The sequence below is a fragment of the Mustela nigripes genome, chromosome 2 (genome assembly GCF_022355385.1).
Source record: "Mustela nigripes isolate SB6536 chromosome 2, MUSNIG.SB6536, whole genome shotgun sequence".
Classification (NCBI taxonomy): domain Eukaryota; kingdom Metazoa; phylum Chordata; class Mammalia; order Carnivora; family Mustelidae; genus Mustela; species Mustela nigripes.
Window position 1 is genome coordinate 162,372,903 of NC_081558.1, and position 24,764 is coordinate 162,397,666.

Genomic DNA, 24,764 nt, shown 5'->3' on the forward strand with positions numbered 1-24,764 from the left:
TAAGAAGTATCTGGAACTCCTGGCATAGACCAGAAATATTTTGTCATTTTACTTCTGATATGAGGGAGCCCTACAGGAATAGTGTCAACTAATCTTATTTAAAAACCAATTGGCTTCTGTTCCTGCAGAGTATTTCAGTTACCACAAATAAGCACAGAATAATTTCACATAATAGTAGCATGACATGAAATGTGAAATAAATAATACTCAGTTAGTAGGTTAAAACAACTCTTGCCTTTCCTCTTCCCTTTCTATTTCAAAAACTTCTGCATCTCCAAATTTTAATTCTTACCAAAAAAAAAAAAAAAAAAAAAAAGGAAAGGAAAAGAAAACCTTCATATTTTAGTCTATAGTGGCAACAGTATATTTTTATCTTTTGATCTTTTCTCCAAAACATTAATCAATGTCAAGATAATATAAAAACTATTAGTTGCTAACCTATTTTTCCCTCTGTAACTAAACTTGAGTTTTAGACACGTTTATGTTACATAGAAGTTTACTTTGAGAGGGAGAGAAGGCTGGGTCTCATTTTCTACAACTTACTGTTCAGTATTGTTCACTTTATTATTTATTCACCCTGGTACACATGAAAATTAGTTTCAGAATAGCTAATATGTAATTCCTATGAGAAAAAATTAACAATTACCATACAGTGTTTATATAAAATTCTTTTTGTTTTTAGCTTCATGATCTCCTGTTTTTGAAAACAGGTCAGCTCCTTTTCTTCCTGCCTCCTTCATTGAGGCTATATTCCCATCACAATCTTCATTTCATCCAAGAATTTCCCGACACACACACACACACACACACACACACACATATCTATATATATATGCATAGAGTTTACAATGAAAAATTTTGATAGATTCATAGAATCATATGTCCACTAACTCTGTTTCATATAGAACAGTTCCATCATCCTAAAATCTCCCTCATGTGCCCCTTTGTAGTCAACCATTACCCTCTCCCTAACTTGGCAGTCAGCATATTGCTTATTTTTCTCCAGGTTTATTGAGGTATATATAGACAAATTGTAAAATAAAGTATACAATATAATGATTTGATACATGTATACACTGTGAAAGGATTTCCTCCATCATGTTAATTAACACATCACCTCATGTGTTTACCTTTTATTTCCAGCAAGAACATTTAAATTCTACTCTCATCAAATTTCAATTGCATGATATATTATCAACTATAGACACCATGTTATAAATTCGATCCTCAGACCTTATTTATTTAATAACTAAGAGTTTGTATCTTTTTACCCACCTTTCCGTATTTCCCAATACCACAGCTGCTGACAAACTCTAATCTAATCTCTGTTTTGTTTTTTTTAGATTCCACATACAAATGATACCATGCAGTATTTGTCTTGTTCTTTCTGGCTTACTTCACTTATTTTATTATAAGTGTCCTTATAATGCCCCCAGGTTCATCCACGTTGTTATAAATGACAGAATTGCAATCTTTTTAAAGGCAGAATAATATTCTATTGAGAGTGTGTATGTGTGTGTGTGAGATCTCTATTATCTCTCTTTCTGCCTCTCAATTATATATATGAATATATATTTATATATAAAGGTATACAGAACATATAAATAATATATATTTATATATAAATTATTATATAAATAAATATATAAAAGGAAATTATAAATGTATATAATTTTCCTTATCCATTCACCAGTTGATGCTTAGCTTGAATCCATACCTTGTCTATTGTGAATAATGCTGCTATGAACATGGAAGTGCAGTTATCTCTGTAGGATTATTATTTCGCTTCCTTTGGGTATATACCCAAAAGCTCAAGTACCGGATCATATGGCAAATTTTTTTTTTAATTTCTTGAGGAAACTCCATAAAATTTTCCAGAGTGGCTGTAGCAGTTTACATTACTACCAACAGTATACAGCAGGGTTCCCTTTTCTCCATATCCTTACCAACATTTATTATCTCTTGTTTTCTTTTTTTCTTAAGATTTTATTTATTTATTTGACAGAGAGAAATCACGAGTAGGCAGAGAGGCAGGCAGAGAGAGAGGGGGCAGCAGGATCCCTGCCGAGCAAAGAGCCCAATGCCGGGCTCGATCCCCGGACCCTGGGATCAGGACCTGAGCTGAAGGCAGAGGTTTAACCCACTGAGCCACCCAGGTGCCCCTATCTATTGTTTTCTTGATAATAGTCATCCTAACAGATATGAGGAGATATTTTATCATGCTTTTGATTTTCATTTTCCTGATGAATTATGATGTTGAACACTTTTTCATGTAAATGTTGCCAATTTTCATGTATTTTTTAGAAAAATGTCTACTTGGGTTCTTTATCCATTTTTTAATGGGGTTCTGTTTTATTGCCATTGTTTGTTTGTTTGTTTTGCTATTGAGTTGTATGCATTCTTCATATATTTTGGATATTAAGCCCTTATCAGATATGTGGTTTGCAATTCTGTCATATTGTAGGTTGCCTTTTTAATTTTTTTGATGACTTTCTTTGCTATACAGAGGCTTTTCAGTTTAATGTAGTCCCACTTATTTATTTTTGCTTTTGCTGTCAACTCCAAAAAAAAAAAAAAAAAAAAAAAGGCAACATTGTCAAGACCAATGTCAAGGAGCTCATCCCCTATCTTTTCTTCTAGGAGTTTTACATTTTCAGGTCTTACATTTAAATCTGTGATTCATTTTAAGTTAATTTTTGTGCATGGTGTAAAAGAAGAGTCCAATTTTATTCTTTTCCATGTGACTATCCAGTTTTCTCAACATCATTTATTGAAGAAACTGTCTTTTCCCCATTATGTATTATTGGATCTCTGATCAGAAATCAATTGACCATATACGCATGGGTTTATTTCTAGACTTTCTATTCTGTTCTGTTAATCTTTGTGTCTCTTTTTTTGCCAATACCATACTGTTCTGCTTACTATTGCTTTGTAGTACAGCTTGAAATCAGAAGTGTGATACTTCCAGCTTAGTTCTTCTTTCCCAAGATCATTTTGACTATCTCAGGTTTTCTGGGGTTCCATACAAGTTTTAGAATTGTTATTTCTATGAAAAATACCATTGGGCTTTTGAAAGGATTACATTGAATCTTGGATCCCTTTGAGTAGCATGGACTTTTTTTTTTTTTAATATTTTATTTATTTATTTGACAGACAGAGATCACAAGTAGGCAGAGAGACAGGGGGTGGGAAGCAGGCTCCCTGCTGAGCAGAGAGCCCAATGCGGGGCTCAATCCCAGGACTCTGGGATCATGACCTGAGCTGAAGGCCCAGACTTTAATCCACTGAGCCACCCAGGCACCCCTAGCAAAGACATTTTAACAATACAAAATTTTCCAATTTCTGAACACAGGATATCTTTCCATTTATTTGTGTCTTCTTCAATTTTCTCTCTTCAGTCTTATAGTTTTCAGCATACAGATCTTTTATCCCTTTGGTTAAATTTATTTCTAAATTTATTCTTTTTAATGTTATTGTAAATGGGATATGTTTAAATTTGTCTGATAGTTTGATGTTGGTGTTTAAAAATATAACTAATTTTTGTATAATGATTTTGTATCCTACAAATTCACTGAAATCATTTATTAGTTTTTGCAGTCTTTTGGTGGAGTCTTTAGGGTTTTCTGTATATAACATTACATCATTGGCAAATAAAGGCTATTTTACTTCTTCCATTCAATTTGGATGAATTTATTTAGTTTTTCTTGCCTAATTACTTTGTCTAGAACTTCTAGTACTATATTGAATAAAAGTGGCAAGAATGGGTATCCCCATCATCTTCCTCATCTTGGAACGGTCTTGAGCAGGCCTCTATGGACTTTATTATGTTGAGGTATGTTCCTTGTATAACCACTTTGTTGAGAGTATTTATCAGGAAGGATGTTGAATTATGTGAAATGTTTTTTCTTTATTCAGACGATCATATACTTTTTACTTTTCATTTTCTTAACATGTTGTATCAACTTGACTGATTTGCAGATAATGAACCACACTTGCATTCTGAGAATAAATCATACTTGATTGTGGTATATGATCATTTTTCATGTACTGCTGAATTTGGTTTTACTAACATTTTGTTGAGGATTTTTGCATTTGTATTCATTGGAGATATTGGCCTATATTTTTTCTCCTTCTTCTCCTCTTCCTCCTCCCCCTTGACTTTCCCCTCCTCCTCACATGCAATCTATCCTCTAGAATGGTCATGTGCACCTGAAAAGAATGTGTATTTGCTCTACTGGTTGGAATGTTCTCTTTATGTTTATTAGATACTCCTATTCTACGGCATGGCTTAAATTCAATGTTTTATTAACTTTATGTCTAGATGACCAAACCACTGTGAAATGAGAAATTTAAATCCCTTCCTATTATTGTATCATTGTTTATTTAGCCTTCAAATCTGTTAATATTTGCTATATATAATTAGGTGCTCCTTTGCTGAGTGCATAAATATTTGCCAGGGTTATATTTTCTTGATATTTTCTTTATCATTATATAATGATGTTCTTTGTCTCTTGCTATAATCTCTGGTTTAAAATCTATGTTGTGTGATATAAGTATAACTAGTCCTTTTTATTAAAGGGTTTCTATTTGCATATCTTTAGTATCTTTTAGCATTACTACACTTTCAATCTATATATACCCTTAAAGCTGAGTCTCTTGTAGGCAGCACATAGTGGGATCTTCCTTCCTTCCTTCCTTTCTCTCTTCCTTTCTTTCCTTCGATCCTTCCTTTCTTCTCTTTCTTTCTTTTTTTTCTTTCCTCTCTCTCTCTCTCTCTCTCTCTCTATCTTTTCCCTATTCAGACATTGTGTTTTTGATGAAAGAATGTTATCTATTTATATTTAAAGAAATTATTCATATGTTTGGGTTTACTACAGACATCTGCTATTTTTTTTTTACTCTCAGAGGTACAGTTTAATGATTCATCAGTTACGCGTAACACCCAGTGCTCGTTACTTCACGTACTCTCCTTAATGCCTATCACCCAGGTACCCCATCTCCCTACCCATCTCCCCTCCAGCAACTCTCAATTTGTTTCCTAGAGATGAGAGTCTCTTATGGTTTATCTCCCTCTCTAATTTCATTTTATTTTATTTTTTTTCCCTTTCCTCTATGATTCTGTTTTGTTTAATAAATTCCACATTGAGTGAAATCATATAACAGTCTTTCTCTGACTGACTTATTTCGGTTAGCATAATACCCTCTAGTTCCACCCATATTGTCTCAAATTATAAGATTTTTTTGATGGCTGAGTAATATTGCATTGTATATATATATACCACATCTTCTTTATCCATTCATTTGTCAGTGGGGTCTTTACACATTTTGGCTATTGTGGACTTGGCATCAGGGAAATACAAATCAAAAGCACAACGTTAATTGTTTTCTGATAATTTTGTTATTTCCTGGTCCCTGCTAAATTAGAGACTGGTCTTCAGGCAGCAGCTTTTAAAATACTCAGATAACCTTCTCTTGAGGAAAGACAGGCAGATGGACAATTTTGCTTGTTCAATTCACACTGAGTCCTGTGGGGACAGCAGTGATGAGTGGTCGCAAGCTTGTTAATAACTGCTTCTTTGCACCAAGGATATGTGAATACAAGCCCTGTTGACTTTCAGATCTAGAAGTTTAGGAAGCCCATCCCTCCAGTGGAAATCTAGTCAGGGAACTAGGTGTAGATTCTAAACCCTTCGCTCTTCAGGGAAAAGCTAGTAGTAATGGGTTCCCTCTGTATTGTATAGTACTCTATTGGGGTTGGAGTTTATGGCAAAAGTGTGTCTCAGCCTTTCCCTACCCATTTTGATCTGGGAATTTTCTCATTTTTCTAATGTTCAAAAGTTACTTAGATAGTCTGAATCTCTTTCAGAGGGAACTTATCCATATACAGCTATACATTCAATGCATCTGTGGAAGAAGTGAAATTCAGAAGCCTCCTCTGTCACCATCTTGGTTAACCTCTTCATGTACCTCTTCCTACCCCTATGTTTTTGCTTTATTTTGTTTTTGTTTTTGTTTTTGCTTTGTAAACCTATAAAACAGAGCCTTTGGGTTTGGTTTCTTTCACTCAGTCAAATACCTTCAAGGTTTGTCTATGTATTGTGTGAATCAATAGCTCTCCCTTTTTATTGCTGAGAATTATCCATTTTCAGGATGAAACAGACTGTTTATCCATACACATGTTAAAGGACATGTTTTATTGTTTATAGTTATTCAAGATTATGAACTATAGAACTTTTATAAACATTTATGTATAAGTCTTTGTATAAATGTAATAAAGTTTAAACATAACTGAGCTCTAACTCACAAAATGTATAATTCACCATTGAAAGTATATAATTCAATAGTACTTAGTATATTCACAGATATATGCAAGCATTATTAAAATTTAGAACATTTCTATCACCTCAAAAAAGAAACTCTGTATCCTTTAGCAATCACTTCCTTATCTCTGCACATCCATCCTCAACCCTAAACAATCACTGATCTTGCCTTTTCTGGGCATTTCACATCAAGAAAATTTTCTTTTTAACTTTGGCTTTCAGCATTTTCTCTGCTCTGATGTGTCTGTTTAAGGATCTCTTTGCATTTACTCTACATGGAGTTTGTTGAACATCCTGGGTATGTAAATTATTGTTTTCCATTAAATTTGGGAAGTTTCCAGCTATTATTTCTTTGAATATTTTCCTGTTCCTTTCTCCCTCTGCTCCACTCTCTCTTCCATGACATGATCCACATTTCTCTGAGCCTGTGTTCATTTTACTTCATTTTTATTCTCTCTGATCTTTATTTTTTCTTTTTTTAATTTAAATTCAATTAGCCAACCTGTAGTACATCATTAGTTTCAGATGTAGTGTTTAGTAATTTATCAATTGTATATGATACCCAGTGCTCACCTCTCTGTTCTTTAAACTCAATAACTGATGAAGTTTTAGAATATAAGCAAGCTTCTGTGGTGTGAGGTTCAGAGCCAATGACCAAAAAAGAATTCTTAAGATGTGTCTGGTCCAAAAAGGTGATGTTATTAAAGCACAGGTACAGGACATGTGGGCAGAAAGAGCTACTACATTGTGGTCTTGAGGAGTGACTGATTATATATGCAGGAGTTAGGGAGGTGAGGACTAAGGGAGTGTTCAGAAGGGCTATCATATGCTAAAGAGTCTCAGGATACTGGGAGCCTGGTTATTGTCAAGCCAAGGTTGTTTTTCTCTCTAATGAGGCATTAACATGAAGACAGTTGGGAATTTCCTGGAGGAATGTTACATTCTTCCTATTAACACATCCTTGTCAATGGGCTTCAGGATTAGAAGAAATTCAATTTTATTTACATTTCCTTCTGCCTCAGCTTCCCTCAATTTTATGATTGGGAGGGTAATTTTAGGGCTTCAGGAAACTGAGTTATAGGTCTCTGGAAGTTAGGCTATTGATAAGGATGCTTCTTCCTTGTAAATCACTAGGACATTTAAATGGTGGAAGACTCCTGTTGTGTAGGACTGAGGTCTCTATAAGTTAACCATTTGTTTTTCCTTTAGGGGAGCCAAATGTGCCTGAGGAATGTCACACATATCACATGGTAGGTGGGGGAAGGGGTAGTGCGCCAGCTTCTGCTTTGTCCTTAGCTAGCTTTCTGCTCCCTCATCATAATCACTGTCAATCTACATCTAAGTTTACTAATTCTTTCTTCTGGCAGTTCAAATAAACTGTTAACTGTCTCTGGTGTGTTTATTTCAATTATTGTATTTTCATCTCCAGAATTTTCATTTTTTTAATAATTTCTATATCTTTGCTGATTCTCTGATTTGATACTGTCATCATATCTTCTTTACATCTTTACATCTTTAATCATGGTTTCCCTTAGCTATTGGACATATTTATCATGGATACTTTGAAATCTTTTTCAGTTAAATCCAACATCTGGTTGCTCTTACAACCTGTTGCCTGGTCTTTTTTAAGTGACTAGGTTATACCTTCCTGGTTCTTTCCATGTCTCACAAACTTTTGTTGGAAACCAGAGGTTTCTAAAACAGGATGTTTTAGACAATATAGAATAGCATCTGTAGGTACTGGTTTCTCACTTCTGGGGCTGCTAGTATTAATTGCTTGTTTATTTATTTAGTGATTGGCTGGATTATTTTAGTGAAATCTATTTCTAGCCCACACCTCCCGTCCATCCCCACTCAATGTTAAGCCTCTGATATTGCTTCTCACAGAGAACAGTCTTGGATTTGCCCACAGTTACCCTTGAACAAAAGTTATTTTGGCAGGACCCCATTTAACTGTCTCTTTCCCTAACCATACTTGGCTGTAAAACTCCACTATTTGCTTGCTTATGGCTCTACTATTTCCAACAATGCCCTGGGGCATAAATTGTTCCACAAACTAAACAAATGAAATATAGGCTCCTTTGAAGGGACAGTTTCCAGGTTAGTGTTTGAGATTAAGTTCTCTACCAGTTCTCTCAAGCAAACTAGCCAGTCTAGTTTAAAAAAGACCTCCAAAGACTCCACCACTCTCTTCCCAGCTGCCATTTGCCATAACCTCCAGTTTTTCAGAGCATTCTTAGGCTTAAACTTCTCCACATTATGTTGTAAACGAGGTCAGTTCCCTTGGAACCAGTTAGAAGCTGTCTTTTTCAAACTCTGTTTTTCCCCCCAGGCAAAATTTCTGGACCATAGCTCTGAACCTTATGGTTGGGACAGTGGTTTGCATCTCTGAATAACACCACCACTTTTGAAGCTGGATGCTTGGTAGGGATGGAGCACTAGCCTCAGATCTTCCAGGCTTGCCTCTCCCAGGATAGAAGAAGAACCATCCTACAAGCTCCACTTTATAGGGGAAGGCAAGGGTAATCAGGCCCCATTCTTCACAGTGGTGCCATGATAAGCTAAAGTCTTCAATCTATGAGAATGACCTAGCTGGAAAAAGGAACCCCCACCTGTCAGTTGCAATCTCCTGGAATTTATCTCACCACTGGTAGCTGGGGGTAGGATGAGAAAGGCTGCTGTTCTTCCCATCATGGGAAGATAGTCATTTAGACCGAACTGGGGGAAGGGAGGTCTCTGTGTTCTTGGCTGTGCCACTCTGGGGTGTAGTTTCTGTCATGTTGAGTAGGGATGGGAAAGGAAGAGAGTGGGTATCAGTTCAAATACTATAAATTTCCTATTATTACTGATTTTTTAGAATAGTTTCTTGAATAAATATTTCTTCATTAGTTGTATGAATATTTGGACCAATTCCAGAGCTTATAAATGGTTATTTTAAAATAATTTTACCAATTTTACTGAAAACCAAGTATGTGAAGAGCCTCATACTATAACATATGAGAGTTCACCTCACTTTAAATTTTAATTTACTTGTGTAAATACCTAGGAGTGGGATTTTAAAGAACCATATTCTTGAGATCAGAATTACTGAATACCTTTTCATTTGCTTATCAAAAAGGATATGTGAATGACAAATAAGTATATAAAAAGATGCTTACCATCATTATCTTTAAGGGAAATATAAATTGAAACAATAGTCCTATAGCACTACACAACTATTAGAATATCTAAAATATAACAAGCTGTCAATACCAAGTGCTAGTGAGAATAAGAAGCAATTAGAACTCCAATCCAGAGCTGCTGGGCATGGAAAATCTAATTCTAATTTACCATATGATCTAGTAATCCTGGGTATGGACGCCAGAAAATCAAATCAAATCAAACCAAAACTTACGTTCACACAAAAGTCTATATATACATGAATGTTTATAATAGTTTTCTCAATAATGGCTAAAATTAGAAACAATCCAGATGTCTCTAAAAAACTGAATATACAAACTACTATAAATCTCTTAAAAATAACCATCAGTATTAAAAGGGAACATATTATTAATATCCACATTAACATTAATGAATCTTAAAGGTGTTATGCTGAATATAAGGAACATGTTTCAAAGGTGATATACAGTATGGTTTTATTAATAGGAAATTTTTGAAAAGACTAAGTTATATGACAGAGAACAGTGAAACAGTGAGCAGCAGTTGCTACTAATTAAGAATAGGGGAGGGTATAATTGAAAAAAAGAAAAAAAGAACACAAGGGAAATTTGGGGGGATATTGAAATTGGGTTCTGTAACCTGACTTTGGTAGTAGTTATATGAATGAGCATACATGTACATTCACAGAACTATGTACCAAAAAAAAGAGTTTATTTTACTATATATTAATTTATTAAATATTTTTTAAGTGAAGAGAAACCTGAACATAAACCTATTCTGAATAGAAGTTATTAGAACTAATATTATATATTTCAACCCAAGAAATATCATACTTTGCCTGAGGCTTAAAATAAGATGAAACCATCATAGTTACATCCAAGGCTAATGCCTTATACATTTTTGAACATAACATTCTTGTTGAAATAATTTTTATTTTTATTGATATGTCATTGAATGAGATATATATTAATTTTTGCCCAGGTAAAAGTTTTGTATCATCAATACTCATTGATTTTACTCATTATTATAGAATACATCCTCTGGATGAGCAAGCTTGATTTTTTTGTATCTATTTAGAATACATATTCTTTTAAAATTTTTTCTTGATATCGTGAATTTTATTGCCATTTATATAGAGAATCTTGTTCTGTAAACCTGGTACTTTAAAAATTCATTGAGAAATACTTCATCAAGATAAAAAGTTTTTGCATAGCAAAGGAAAGAGTTGACAAAACCAAAAAAGCCTACGGAATGTGAGAAGATATTTGCAAATGACATATCAGATAAAGGGCTAATATCCAATATCTATAAAGAATTTATCAAACTCAACACCCAAAGAACAAATAATCCTATCAGGAAATGGACAGAAGACATGAACAGATGTTTCTCCAAAGAAGACATCCAAATGGCCAACAGACACATGAAAAAATGCTCAACATCACCAGCATCAGGGAAACATCAAATCCAAACCACAATGAGATACTACCTCATACCAGTCAGAAAGGCTAAAATGAACAAGTAGGAAACAATAGATATTGGTGTGGATGCAGAGAAAGGGGAATCCTCTTACACTCTTTGTGGGAATGTAAGCTAGTACAGACATTCTGGAAAACTGTGGCCATTCCTCAAGAAGTTATAAATAGAGCTATCCTATGATCCATCAATTTCACTACTAGGAATTTACCCAAAGAATGCAAACGTCATGATCCAAATGGGCACCTGCACCCTAGTGTTTATAACAACAATGTCCACAATAGTTAAACTATGGAAAAAGTCCAAATGGCCATCGACACATGAATGTATATAAGAGGATGTGGTATATATGTATAATGGAATAGTACTTGGCCATTAAAAAGGATGAAATTTTACCATTTACAATGACATAGATGGAACTGGATGGTATTATGCTAAGCGAAATAAGGCAGACAGAGAAAGACAATTATATGATTTCACTCATACGTGGAATTTAAGAAACAAAACAGAGGATCATAGGGGAAGGGAGGGGAAAATAAAATAAGATGAAACCAGAGAGGGAGGCAAATCATAAGAGACTCTTGATTATAGGAAACAAACTGAGGGTTGCTGGAGGGGAGGTAGGTGGGGGATGGGGTAACTGGGTGATGGGCATTAAGGAAGGCATGTGATGTAATGACCAATGGGTAGGTTATACATAATTGCTGAATAACTCAACTGTACATATGAAACTAATGATATACCATATGTTAATTAATTCAATTTAAAAAGAAAAAATATTGGGAAAAATTAAATAAATTTGTCCAAAACTTTATTAGCAGGATAGTGGTAAGCAAAAAACTTATAATGCAATATTGTTGCTATGGTAGAGGAGACTTTAAAACTTTAAAAGTTTAGTCTTAAATTCATATATATAGTCATCCTAATGACTTTTCATAATCAGGCATCAGGGGCAACATCAGAATTTAACATTAACATTTGAAATTTAAAATATGTATTGTGAAGGTGCAAAATGTTTTTCTTCCAAACCAAAGAGAAAAAAACTTAATATTCAAAAACTATTTTATTTTATTTTTTTTTCAAAAACTGTTTTAATTTAAAAAGGAGAAAAGAAAAAAAATTGTACTTATAATATCCTTGTTCTTAAAACCATAGTATCTCAGGGCACAAATACCTTAGAGTCATATAATCCCAATTACTTAATAATGCTTGAGTCTCCTGCATAATAGCCCCCAAATTCTGCAATTGCAACTCCTAGCAAGAATAGTCTAAAAAGTGACTAATTTTTATCCAGGTAACATTCTATAATATCTCAATTCAATTATCTTATATATTATTCTAATTTCAAAATAATAATGGGAAATAATGTTGAATTATAAATGAATAGAATGATTTGGTTTTGTCCTTGGATCTAATATTTATGCAGTGAATTAAATTCTATAAATGTCTTGAGTTCTCTGAGCTCATTTTTTTATTATGTATGAAATCAAGATCCTTATCCACCTAACTTCATTAGATAAATTTCACATAATATAGTAAGTGAAATCAATTTATAAAGCTGTGGAGAGAGATTATATTATTTTCTTTTGAGTACCATAAAAAGCTTTAAAAAAAACCTGATCATGTCAGACCGAAAAAAAAAAAAAAAAGTCAATGAATTCCTAAATTCCATAGCATAGATTTTTTTAATAAAATACCATAAAGTAAGAAATAAGTGATATTCAAATGGTTAAAATAAGTACTATAAGTCCATGATCCTTAAGATAAAAAGTAATTCATATAGATATTTTTAAGTATTTATAACTAAAACCAAAAATAGTGTAAACACTATGTATCAAAATTTGTGGTAAACAGTTGAAGTAGTTCTTTGAGGGAACTTTACTAAATATATTCATTAGGAACAAAAATTGAAACCCAGAATGCAGCCATCTAATAAATACAAATAAAAAATAAGGAAATAGATAATATAAATGAAAGCAAAGATCAAGGAAATAGAGAAAAATAATAACAAAATCAATATTAAGAACACCAAAAACTAGTTCCTTGAAAATATAAATAACATAAATAAATCTATGACCAAAAACAAACATCATAAATGAAAGAAAAAGAAGTCAATAAACAAAATACAGAGTAAAAAGAAAAAAATAAATTAAAAAAAACATCAGAACTGAAAAAGTAATAAAAGATACTTTTTTTCTCCTTAATATGTAGAAAGTTACAACCCAACATTATGCCCACATAACTATAGAGTAAAATAATTTACAGAATATTGCTTTTTTATTTGAACCTAAAGTATGCATGAAGTTGCAAGGAAACTGAAATCCAAAAATTTTAAATCCCTCTGGGGAGAAATGAGACCAACATTCTGTTTTACATTCGGAAGAGTACAAGAAGAAGGAGTGGCAGTCATAAAGGTGAATAAGAATAAAACAATTAAATTTTTAAGAGATTTCAAAAGGTCATGTATGCTAGCGTGTCAATTAAAGATACCTGAAAGCTCCTAAACAAAATAATTCTGGGTTACTTAGGGACTCTTTTTACAGGGTTCCCCCAGGTGCTTGTAAGAGATCAGGAGCAGAACAGGAGATAAAGAGAGACCTACTTGGTGGCACAGTCCTTCAGGTGATCAATGATAGAAGGAAAGGTATAAAACCCCACAGGCTTCATTGGACTCTTCTCTCCTCCACAGAATAAAGCTTAAGGCCCTGAAAGGAGGGCAACAAGCTGCCTCCCCTGCAGGGCTCAGTCTAAGATCCACTGTTCATACGGGAGAGACATAAGCAGAAACCATCTACTGCAATAAATAGACAAAATACAGTAAGCTGGAAAACAACAGTAGAGAGAGAGAAACTGTAAAAAAAAAAAAAAAAAAGCACCAAATAAAAATGCTAGAAACAACAAAAAATGGAGCAATGACGAATCCCATTCATGTATACATTAGCTGAGGAAATACTTGAAGAATTAAAATTTCCCAAAAAGAAGGAAAAAACAATTATATTAGTTTTCTAGGGTTGATGTACTAAATTACCATGAATCTGATGGTTTTCTGTTAACAGAAGTTTAATCTCTCATAGTTCTAAGAGCCCAGAAGTCTGAAATCAAGGTGTTTAGAGAACCATACTTTGGCTACAAGCTCTAGAAGACACTCCTTCCTTGGCTCTTCTAGGTTCTGGTAGCTGTAAATACTCCTTGTCTTGTGGTTACATAGCCCAAACCTCTGTCTCCCTCTTCACATGGCCTGTTCTCTGTGTCTCTTCTTTGTATGTCTCTTACAAATATACTTACCATTGGACTGAGGATCCACCAGACAATCTGACATGATCCTATCTTGAGATCCTTTACTTAATTACATTTGCAAATACCTTACTTCCAAATATGGTTACATTCAAAGCCCTCAAGGATTAGAGTGTGGACATACCTTTTGAGGGACCACCATTCAAGCCATTACAAAAAAAACTAACCACAGATGGAAGAAGCTCAGTACAGTTTAAAAACAAACAAAAAACAATAACCACAACAACAAACTCTATATATATGATAACCAAACTGCTGAAAATCAAAGATAAACTCAAACCAGAAGGCTGGAGGAGTAATCTTAACGATAGAGGAACAAAGATAAGAATGACTGCAGACCTTTAATCAGAATCTATGCAAGCCGGAAGATAATACAATGAATGACCTCTTTTTGTCTTTACGGTACCAAAAGCAAAAAGAAACACCTTTTCCTTTTTAAAAAAGATTGTATTTTTTATTTGAAAGAGAGAGAGATAGGAAAGAGAGCAAGAACAGGGAAGAGAGGGGGAAGCAGCTCCCCACCAAGCAGGGAGCTTGACATGAGGCCTGATTCCAGGACCCTAGGATCATGATGTGAGCCAAAAGCAGATACTTGACCAACTCAGCAACCTAATCACCCCAAGGAACACTTTTAAAATGAAGGTAAAGATTTTTTAGACAAAAATTTACAGAGTCCCCAGTGTAGGATAAGAAATATTTTAGGAACTTTTTCAAATGGAAGAAATATGATACCAGATAAAAACTTAGAAACTATGCACACACACACACACACACTCAATGAAGAGTGTTAAAATGGTGAAACTGTGGACAAATGTAAAAGGTAATTTTTTAAAAAAATTTTTTTAAAGATTTTATTTATTTGTTTGACAGACAGAGATCACAAGTAGGCAGGGAGACAGGCAGAGAGAGAAAGGAGGAAGCAGGTTCCCCACTGAGCAGGGATCCCAATGCAGGGCTTGATCCCAGGACCCCGGAACCATGACCTGTGCCGAAGGCAGAGGCTTTAACCCACTGAGCCAGCCTGGTGTCCCTAAAAGATAATTTTTAAACTTTAATTTCTTCGTGAGATAATTGACCATCTACGGTAAATATAGAAACACTGTATAATGTGGTTTATTACATGTATTATTAAAGTGTATAACATTAACACATATAATGTAAAATATGAGGAAAATTTCAGTATATTCACACTATGTATGAGAACTGACATTACTTGATTGGGAGGTAAACTATGCAAGTTAAAGATATGCAACTAATGCAAAACTAACAATTAATGCAAAAATTAAAATAAGTATTACTAATAAGCCAACAGTAGATAGAAGAAGATTATAAAAAATTCAAGCAACTTAAAAGAAATTAAGAAGAAAAAAAGAACAAAATACAGATTTTCTAATAGAAAACAAGAAAGTAAGGTGATAACTTTACACCCAACTGTATCAATAATTGCATTAAATGTTCTAAATAATAAATTAAAAGACAAAGATTGCTAATCCATGTAACAAATAAAGACCCATCTATGGAGTTTGGAAAAGAAACATACTTTAAATATTAAAGACATAGATAGGCTGAAAGTAAAAGGATAGAAAATTATATACAATGCAAATACTGATGAAAAGAGATCTGAAGAAGACTTATTAATATGTGACAAAGCAGATTTCAAAGTAAGATTCAATATTAGAGGTAAATAAAAAAATACACACACACACACACAGCAGTTAGACAGGAAGTTATAGCAATACTAAATGTGCATATAGCTAATGACAGAGCTTTAATACATGAAGGAAAAACAACTGAAAAAACTTAAAGTAGAGGGCGCCTGGGTGGCTCAGTGGGTTAAGCTGCTGCCTTCGGCTCAGGTCATGATCTCAGGGTCCTGGGATCGAGTCCTGCGTCGGGCTTTCTGCTCAGCAGGGAGCCTGCTTCCTCCTCTCTCTCTCTCTGTGCCTCTCTACCTACTTGTGATCTGTCTCTGTCAAATAAATAAATAAAATCTTTAAAAAAAAAAAACACCTTAAAGTAGAAATAGAATAATTCACATTTATTATCAGTCTTCAACACTCTCCTCTAATGAATGGATATAATAGCTAGATAAAAGTATCAGTAAGATATATATAGATTTGAGCATCACTATCAACGTGCTGACCAAATGACATTTGTAGAATACTCCATTCAGCAGAGCAAATAAATGTTCTTCTCAGGTGCACATAGAACATTTACCAAGATGGACCATATTCTGAGCCATAAGAGAAACCTCAACAACTTCAAAAGATTACAATCAAGCAGAATGTTCTCTGATCATAATAGAACTAAATTAAAAATCAGTAACAGGAAGATATATATTTTTTAAATCCCTAAATATTTGGAAATAAACAACATACTTCTAAATAATCCATTGGCCAAATAAAAAATCACAAGAAAAATTAGAAAGTGCTTTGAATTTTAAATCAATACCTTGAAAACAAAACATATTTAAATATGCAAGATATAGTCATCACTGGGAAATTAATAGTATTAAATTTTATATTAGAAAAGAAGAAAGGTCCTAAATCAGTGATCAAATTTCATACCATAAAATTTTTTTTAAAAAGAGAAAAAGTTATAATGCATAGAAACTTAAAAAAAAAACTTTAAAAAAAGAACAGAAACCAATGACATTAAAACAATTAGAAAAGTCAATGAAACTAAGAAAATCAATAAAATGAAACTCTTAGTCAAAAAAAAGAAACACAAATTACCAATATTAAGAATGAAAGAGGGGCTATTACTAGAGAATTGACAGGCAGTAAAGGAATCAAAGAATAAATGGGTATGATAAGGGAATAAACAATCATGTCAGTAAGTTTGATAATATGGTGGAAATAACCAAATTCGTTGACAAACCAACTGACTGAATTTATTACACAAGAAATAAATACTCTCATTAATACTCCTATATATTTTCCCATTTATTTATTTATTTTTAAATATTTTGTTTATTTATTTGTCAGAGTGAGAAAAAGAAAGAATTCAAGCAGGAGAACAGCAGAGGAAAAGGGAGAAACAAACAGTCCACTGAGCAGGGAGCCTGATGTGAGGCTTAATCCTAGGACCCCAGGATCATGACCTGAGCCAAAGATAGACCATTAACTGACTGAGTCACCTAGGTGCCCCTATATCTTAAAAGAAAAGAAAAAAAAAAAGATTTATTTATTTGAGAGAGAGACTATGAGTGCACATGCGGTGGGGAGGAGCAAAGGAGAGGGAGAGAATCTCAAGCAGAATCCTTTCTGAGCATGAGCCCAATGCAGGGCTTGATCTCATGACCCTGAGTTCATGCTGTGAGCCAAAATCAAGAGTCAGTTGCTTAATGGACTGAGCCACCCAGGAGCCCCAATACTTCTGTATCATTTTTTTCCATTTTATTTTATTTTATTTTATTTTATTTTACTTCTTTTCAGTACTTCAAAATTCATTGTTTATGCACCACACCCAGTGCTCCATGCAATACATGCCCTCCATAAAACCCACCAGCAAGCTCACCCAACCCCCAACTCCCCTCCCCTCCAAAATCCTCAGTTTCTCAGAGTCCACAGTCTCTCATGGTTTGTCTCCCTCTCTGATTTCCCCCATCTCACTTCTCCTCTCCATCTCCCAATGTCCTCTGTGTTATTCCTTATGCATCATAAGTAAGTGAAACCATATGATACATGACTCTCTCTGCTTGACTTATTTCATTCAGCATAATCTCTTCTAGTCCCGTCCACGTTGATATAAAAGTTGGGTATTCATCCTTTCTGATGGAGGCATAATACTCCATTGTACAAAATTCTAGAAAACATAGGAAGTAATCTCTTTGACATTGGCCACAGCAACTTCTTTCAAGATATGTCTCCAAAGGTAAAGGAAAGAAAAGCGAAAATGAACTTTTGGGACTTCATCAGATCAAAAGGTTATGTACATCAAAGGAAACAGTCAACAAAACAAGGAGGCAACCCACAGAATGACAGAAGATATTTGCAAATGACGATACAGACAAAGGGCTGATATCCAAGATGTATAAAGAACTCCTCAAACTCAACACAGACAGAACAGACAATCACATCAAAAAATAGGCAGAAGACATGAACAGACACTTCTCCACTGAAGGCATGCAATGACTAACAGATACATGAAAAAATGTTCATCATCATTAGCCATCAGGAAGATTCAAATCAAAACCATATTGGGATAGCACCTTACACCAGTTAGAATGGTCAAAATTAACAAGACAGTAAACAACAAGTGTTGGAGAAGATGTGGAGAAAGGGGAACCCTCTTACACTGTTGGTGGGAATGCAAGTTGGTGCAGCCACTTTGGAAAACAGTGTGGAGTTTCCTTAAGAAATTAAAAATAGAGCTACTCTATGACCCTGTGATTGCATTACTGTGTATTTATCCCAAAGATACTGATGTAGTGAAAAGAAGGGCCATCTGTAGCCCAATGTTATAGCAGCAGTGGCCACAGTGGCCAAACTGTGGAAAGAACCAAGATGCCCTTCAATGGACGAATGGATAAAGAAGATATGATCCATATATACTTCTGTATCTTTTAAGGAAATTGAGCTCACAGTTAATAGTCTTACACGAAGTTTAAAATCCAGACACAAACCATATTTTTTGTGAATCCTACAAAATAGTCAAGGAGGAAACGATGCAATTTCTATAGTAAGATTACCAAAAATAGAAGAAAAGAAATATTTTTCAACTCACTTTTTGAGTTCAGTGTTATCGAGAAATAAAAGGCACACAAAAAAAAAAGAACTACAGATTAACAACTCTTATGAACTCAGATGCAGAGGATTCTTAACATTAACAACTATTCTACAATATGCTGGTGGTCCTAGCCATAGAATAAGGCAATAAAAAGCTACTGGAAAGAAAAATTGGAAAGTAAAAGGTAATAATCCTTTGCCATATAATAGTTGACTTACAATGAGTGAGGAATATGATCAATTATGCAGAAAATCCTAAGAAGTCAACAAAAGCCATAAGATATAAGGTTGATATAAAAAAATCAATAATGTTAATATATGTTAGAATTGAGAAATTTTAGATTAAAATTTTAGACAAATTTTTCTCAGGAAATTAAAGGATCCTATGGAACAGCAAGAGCTCTTCCTCTCTTAGTAAGATCTCATACATGTGCTCCCCTTTCAAGGATCTTTTATTTTATTATTTTTTGAAAGATTGATTTAGAGAGAGGGAGAGTGCATGAGTGGGAAGAGGGGTAGAAGGAGAGGGAGAGAGAGACTTTCAAGCAGATACCTCACTGAGAACCGAGCCCAACATAGGGCTTGATCTCACAATCTAGGCCAAAATTAAGAGTTGGATGCTCAACGAACTGAGCCCCCCAGGTGCCCCTCAGGGATCTTTTTGTATTTTCAAAATGAATGAAAAGCCACACACCCAGCTCATTTTTTTTGAAGGACTCTTTATTTATTTATTGGAGAGACAGCAAGAGAGAAAGAGACCCTTGACCCTGGGATCATGACCTGAGATGCTCAGATGCTCAGATGTTCGTTTCTTTAAGAAACAAGAATAGGGGCACCTGGATGGCTCACCGGGTTAAAGTCCCTGCCTTTGGCTCATGACCTCTGGGTCCTGGGATCGGGTGCTGCATCTGGCTCTCTGCTTGGGAGAGAGCCTGCTTCCTCCTCTCTCTCTCTCTGCCTGCCTCTCTGCCTACTTGTGATCTCTATCTGTCAAATAAATAAATAAAATCTTTTAAAAAATTAAAAAAAAATCACATGGAGATCAGTTTCATACTCAAATTAATATATGTACCATATAGTCTATATACCATATAGTCTATGGAATCCTCAAAGTGAATGATAAGGAAGACTGCCCAATTTTACATTCTGCTATGTACATTTCTAGTGAAATTAGTTTAATAAATTGGTTGGGAAAATATCCTATACTGGTTGAATCATTTGACTTTCTAATGCTGCACAATAGACCCTGTGATTACATGATGTATGAATATGATCATATTTCTTTGCACTAGACAATCCTCTGACAGGAACTTTTCTAGATCATCTTAAGGCTCCCTGCATATGCAAATCAAATTCCACCTTCTCCAACAAGTCTTTCTTAGCCACTATATCCATAGTAACCTTCCCTTACTCTTTTCCAGTCAATCATAACCTTTTATTTTGTTTGTTTTCTGAATATGCATTACTATCTGTAGTCACATACACAGAGACTGTGTATAGTCACATACACACAGAGCTATGCCTCACCCACTAATATAAATTCCTTAAGAGCGTAATTGGGAGTTTTTTGTTTATAACTTTGATCCTAGCATCCAAAACATAATACATATTTGAAGCCTAATAAGTCTTTGTTGAATTAATGATGAAATTAATTAATTAATGATATTTATCAGTCTCTGAAATTTCCTTGTCCAGTTATTTATGTATTCTGTTTCCTTTCTAGAATATAAACTCTTGAGAATAATAACCATTTAAGTCTTCTTGACTGCTATATCACCAGATCTTTTAACAGTTCATAGCTCACAGGGAGCCCTTATTTATTTATTTATTTATTTTCATAGAGAGCCTTTAATATTTGTTCTAAAATTCTAGAAAGTATCTATGAATCAATATTTACAATTAGGCAATAAATTTTACTTCTTAAAATATTCTAAGTTCTAATAAATAATTAAATGGCATTTTAAACAATCTTAATGAGTCTGTAGTAGTATTCTTTATGAAGTTAGTTCCCTTCATAAATGGTCCATCTTGCTGACTTAAATCATAAGATTTGTTTACACCTGGCATTTGTGTCAGGGGATACTATAGTTAATTAACTAAACTGGCTTGATACCTATTCTTAATTTTAAAGGGATTCTTTAAAAAATGGCATTTAATACTAAAGTGTTCTGTATTTCCTTTTAGCTGATGATGATATTGTTTTGAGGTAAGCATTATTTGTCTCAAATTTTTCCTTCATCATTTCTTAAGATAAAATAGTACAGAGAAATTTAACTAGTGAAACAGTATAAACATTTCTCGAGGTTAAGGGATGAACATTTCCATGAACAGTAAATGTGTAAGAAGTGCCAATAAGTATTTAGCAAACATTCAGCGATAAAGGAAGAAGAATTGAGGCTACCTTAGGTGACAAGAGAAATAATAAACCATTACTCCCTTAAAACTTACAGTCACTTTATAAATAAAATGACAATGAGTCAGAGGCTTGACAGGTAATGTTGTATATAATTTGTAACACTGAAACTCAAAAAAGTTGAAACTAAAAAAAAAAAGCAACAATATTTCCAAGACTGGCCACATATATACACTTGAAGGCAAATGAAAAATAATCATAATTAATGCACTCAATAGTGTGATTTCTTTTCTGAGAGTTCTTTCTGAATTTCTGAAATGGGAAATTATTTCTTGAAAACAATATTTCTTTCCTGAGATCCATAATCCTGAAAACAACAGGGTTTGTTAACATGAGCAGCTTATGGACTAAAGGGGAGAGGTGTCGCCTAGAATCTAGAACTGGTTGAAAGTGGTGGAATTCTATGATTGTGATAGTTAGTCCAGTATCTTACCAATTTTCAAAGAATGAGCTGTTTAGTTATTAGAAAATGTGCTTTGTAAGGTTTGGTAAAATAGCTTCTAAAGCCCATTCATGTTGAACGTTATCAGCTTCAGTGAAGCACATTTGCTGTAGCTCTGGGTGAGTTTTGTGATTCTTCCTTCTTAATGTTATTCTAATTTTTCCAGGGCTTCAAGAAGAGAGTTAATCTACTAGGAGCCTGGTGCATTTTACAATTCCATTTCTTCAGAAAATATCAAAGATAGGCATGTCAGTGTGGTGCCTTGAGAAAAGGAGGGATTATTATGTACTTCCCATTGTAATCCTGAGCCTGTTTTATTCTATGCCTCGAGGTCTTTGGCTTTTAAAATTGATAGTTCCCTTAAAAGGTAGATGAGTTAAGATATTTTAGTCAATTTCCATCTTGGATTCATAAAATACATTTTCCCAGGAAACCAGGTACATTCACATCTGTTATATTTATCTCTCTGTACGTACATAAGAAAGGATTTGTACTAGCTATGTCTTCCTTAGTAAGAGTTCTGAGTCAATGCCATCTCATTTTCTTAAACTTTTCCACCTCATTTTTTTAAAATTTTCCAGAATAATTTATTATTTTCTTAACTGACATATTTAGTAATAATTAAAACCATTTCCCTTTAAGAAATTCTTCTCTGTTAGTTTAGGGATAGTAGCAAAAATATATGATTGATCCTTTCATCAGCATTCTAAGTAGGCAAATTTTAAACTGTATTGTCCTTATTTCCTTTTAAGGGTTAAAATAGAAAGGAATGCTAGGAAGTTAGCTGATTAAGCCCCGATCATCTCATCACAGCTATATTTCCATATTAGTGTGCCTCTTAGATAATGTTTACCTTAAAAACCTCTTGCAAAAAAGAAGATATATTTCATTATCTCTTTAAGCAATAATCGACAGGCCTACTTATTAGTAATATTTCAATGAGCTTCCCTGGAAGTATTTGCTTCTTGTTTTGTATCTTTTTTTTTTCTTCTTTTGCTAATACAAATAAATGAAACTGTCATTTGGTGCTAGATAAACTAGATAACCACAAAGTTAGTGAATTAGTGGCAGCGGTTTTGGAAGAGATGATTTCTCCAGAGGCTTTATTTCCACATGGTTTGGGAACAATTATCCACTGTGATAACATCAAGGCTACTAATTGCTTTTGTGTTCCAGGTATAAAAATCCACAATGGCAACATCTCAGAACTGGGCTTTAAATCTTTGGAAATGTGCCTTATTCTCCCTTTTGTTTCTTCCTGGAAACTCTAAATGTCCCAGGTACAAAGTTAGTCCATATTGTGTGTGTGTGTGTGTGTGTGTGTGTGTGTGTGTCTGTCTGTGTGCCTGTCTGTGTGTGTATGTGTCTGCATGTGCCTTAGACAGACATTGGAAACCAAGGTTTCTGTTTCTGAGTTGATGACTTATGGCTACAGCAATCTAATTGTATTATCTCTAGACAGAGTTCTAAAAGTCAGAATTTCATCCACTGAGAGTATAATGTTTCAATCAAAGGAGATCCATTTAGGATGGGAACATTCAGTGAAAAAAATATTGAAACAGACTATACGATCAATTTCCTAAGACATTCATGGATACTTTATGTGGTTTGCTTTAGACATTTTTTCTCTTTTCTTTTTCCCCATTTCATTGATGTGTGTATGTGTGTGTATGTGTATGTGTGTTTATACTTGTGTGATATATTGTCTTTTCCTTTGTTGAAGTTAAATATTAGGACAATTCCTGATATGTAAGTGTCATTCAATTTTCTTATCCTTCTTTCACAGATGCCCTTTTATTAAGGCTGATTATTAATCTACTAGGTTTATTCCTCCTCATAATTACCTCCCTGTATTTTAGTTCTTTAATGATTTCTGTTCGTAATGGGCATATGAGATGACTTCCTTTCTTTTCTTTTCTAAGAAGCTAATGTATCATTATCCCTGTAGGTTAAACTGATCAATTTCTCTGCTTGAAGCTGTGTTTGGATATTCTCATTTTCTGTACTAGTTTCACTCCTTTTATTTATTGCTTAAAGCCTGGGGTGAAGCAAGTTCCAAGCAAAATAACAGTTAAGGCAGATGAGTTTCTCATTCGATAATTTTTGGTGGCTAAGATATTTCTTCCAGATTTTGTCTTTTTTTATTTTTAGTCTCTGACTCTCTGCCTCAAGGAGGAAAAGGGTACAAAGCTTCAAAAATAAGGTAAGGAAATGTCAATAAAAATCAGAGAATAGTTGTTTAAACTATTTCTCTCATGCATGCAAAAGTCGATAAGTATATGCCAACTAGAAACATAATGATGACATCAATAGCAGGGTAACCAATAAAGGACAAGAGTAGAAATAGGCAGCAGCAGGAATCCAGCTGCCAATATGATTCTTATCTTAAATTCTGTGATATCATCAACAAATGATAATTGAATAGTGTTTGAAAAACTGTAGGCTGGACACTTAGAAATAGGAAGGAAGGAAATCCAAATTTATTGATTTCTTATTTCATGTTCATCTGTTTCCTAATAGTATATTCCCAATAATGCTTGAACAATGCTAAAGCATCTTTCAAAATAATGTAATTGACTTCAAAAATGTAAAATGCCTTACCAATGTTTATGCAATTAGTAAAAATGCAGACTTAATGTTTACAACCACTTTTATCTGATATCCAAGCCCATGCCTTTCCAGTACAGAACACTAACACTTTACTAAAAGTCAATCAAAAGAACACATTCCAAGCCATGTGGGAGTTTAATAAAAGAATAAATTTATGAATCATTAATCCAAATACTTGCAACATGGAATATTTGACCAAGATACATACAGTACTAAAGATCTCAAAACATGGTTGTAGGTATTTTGATTTAAAAAGGTGTTTTCTAATTCGGGGGTAAAGTATAAGGATACCTGAAAACTACTGAGTTGGTATAAAACAATTT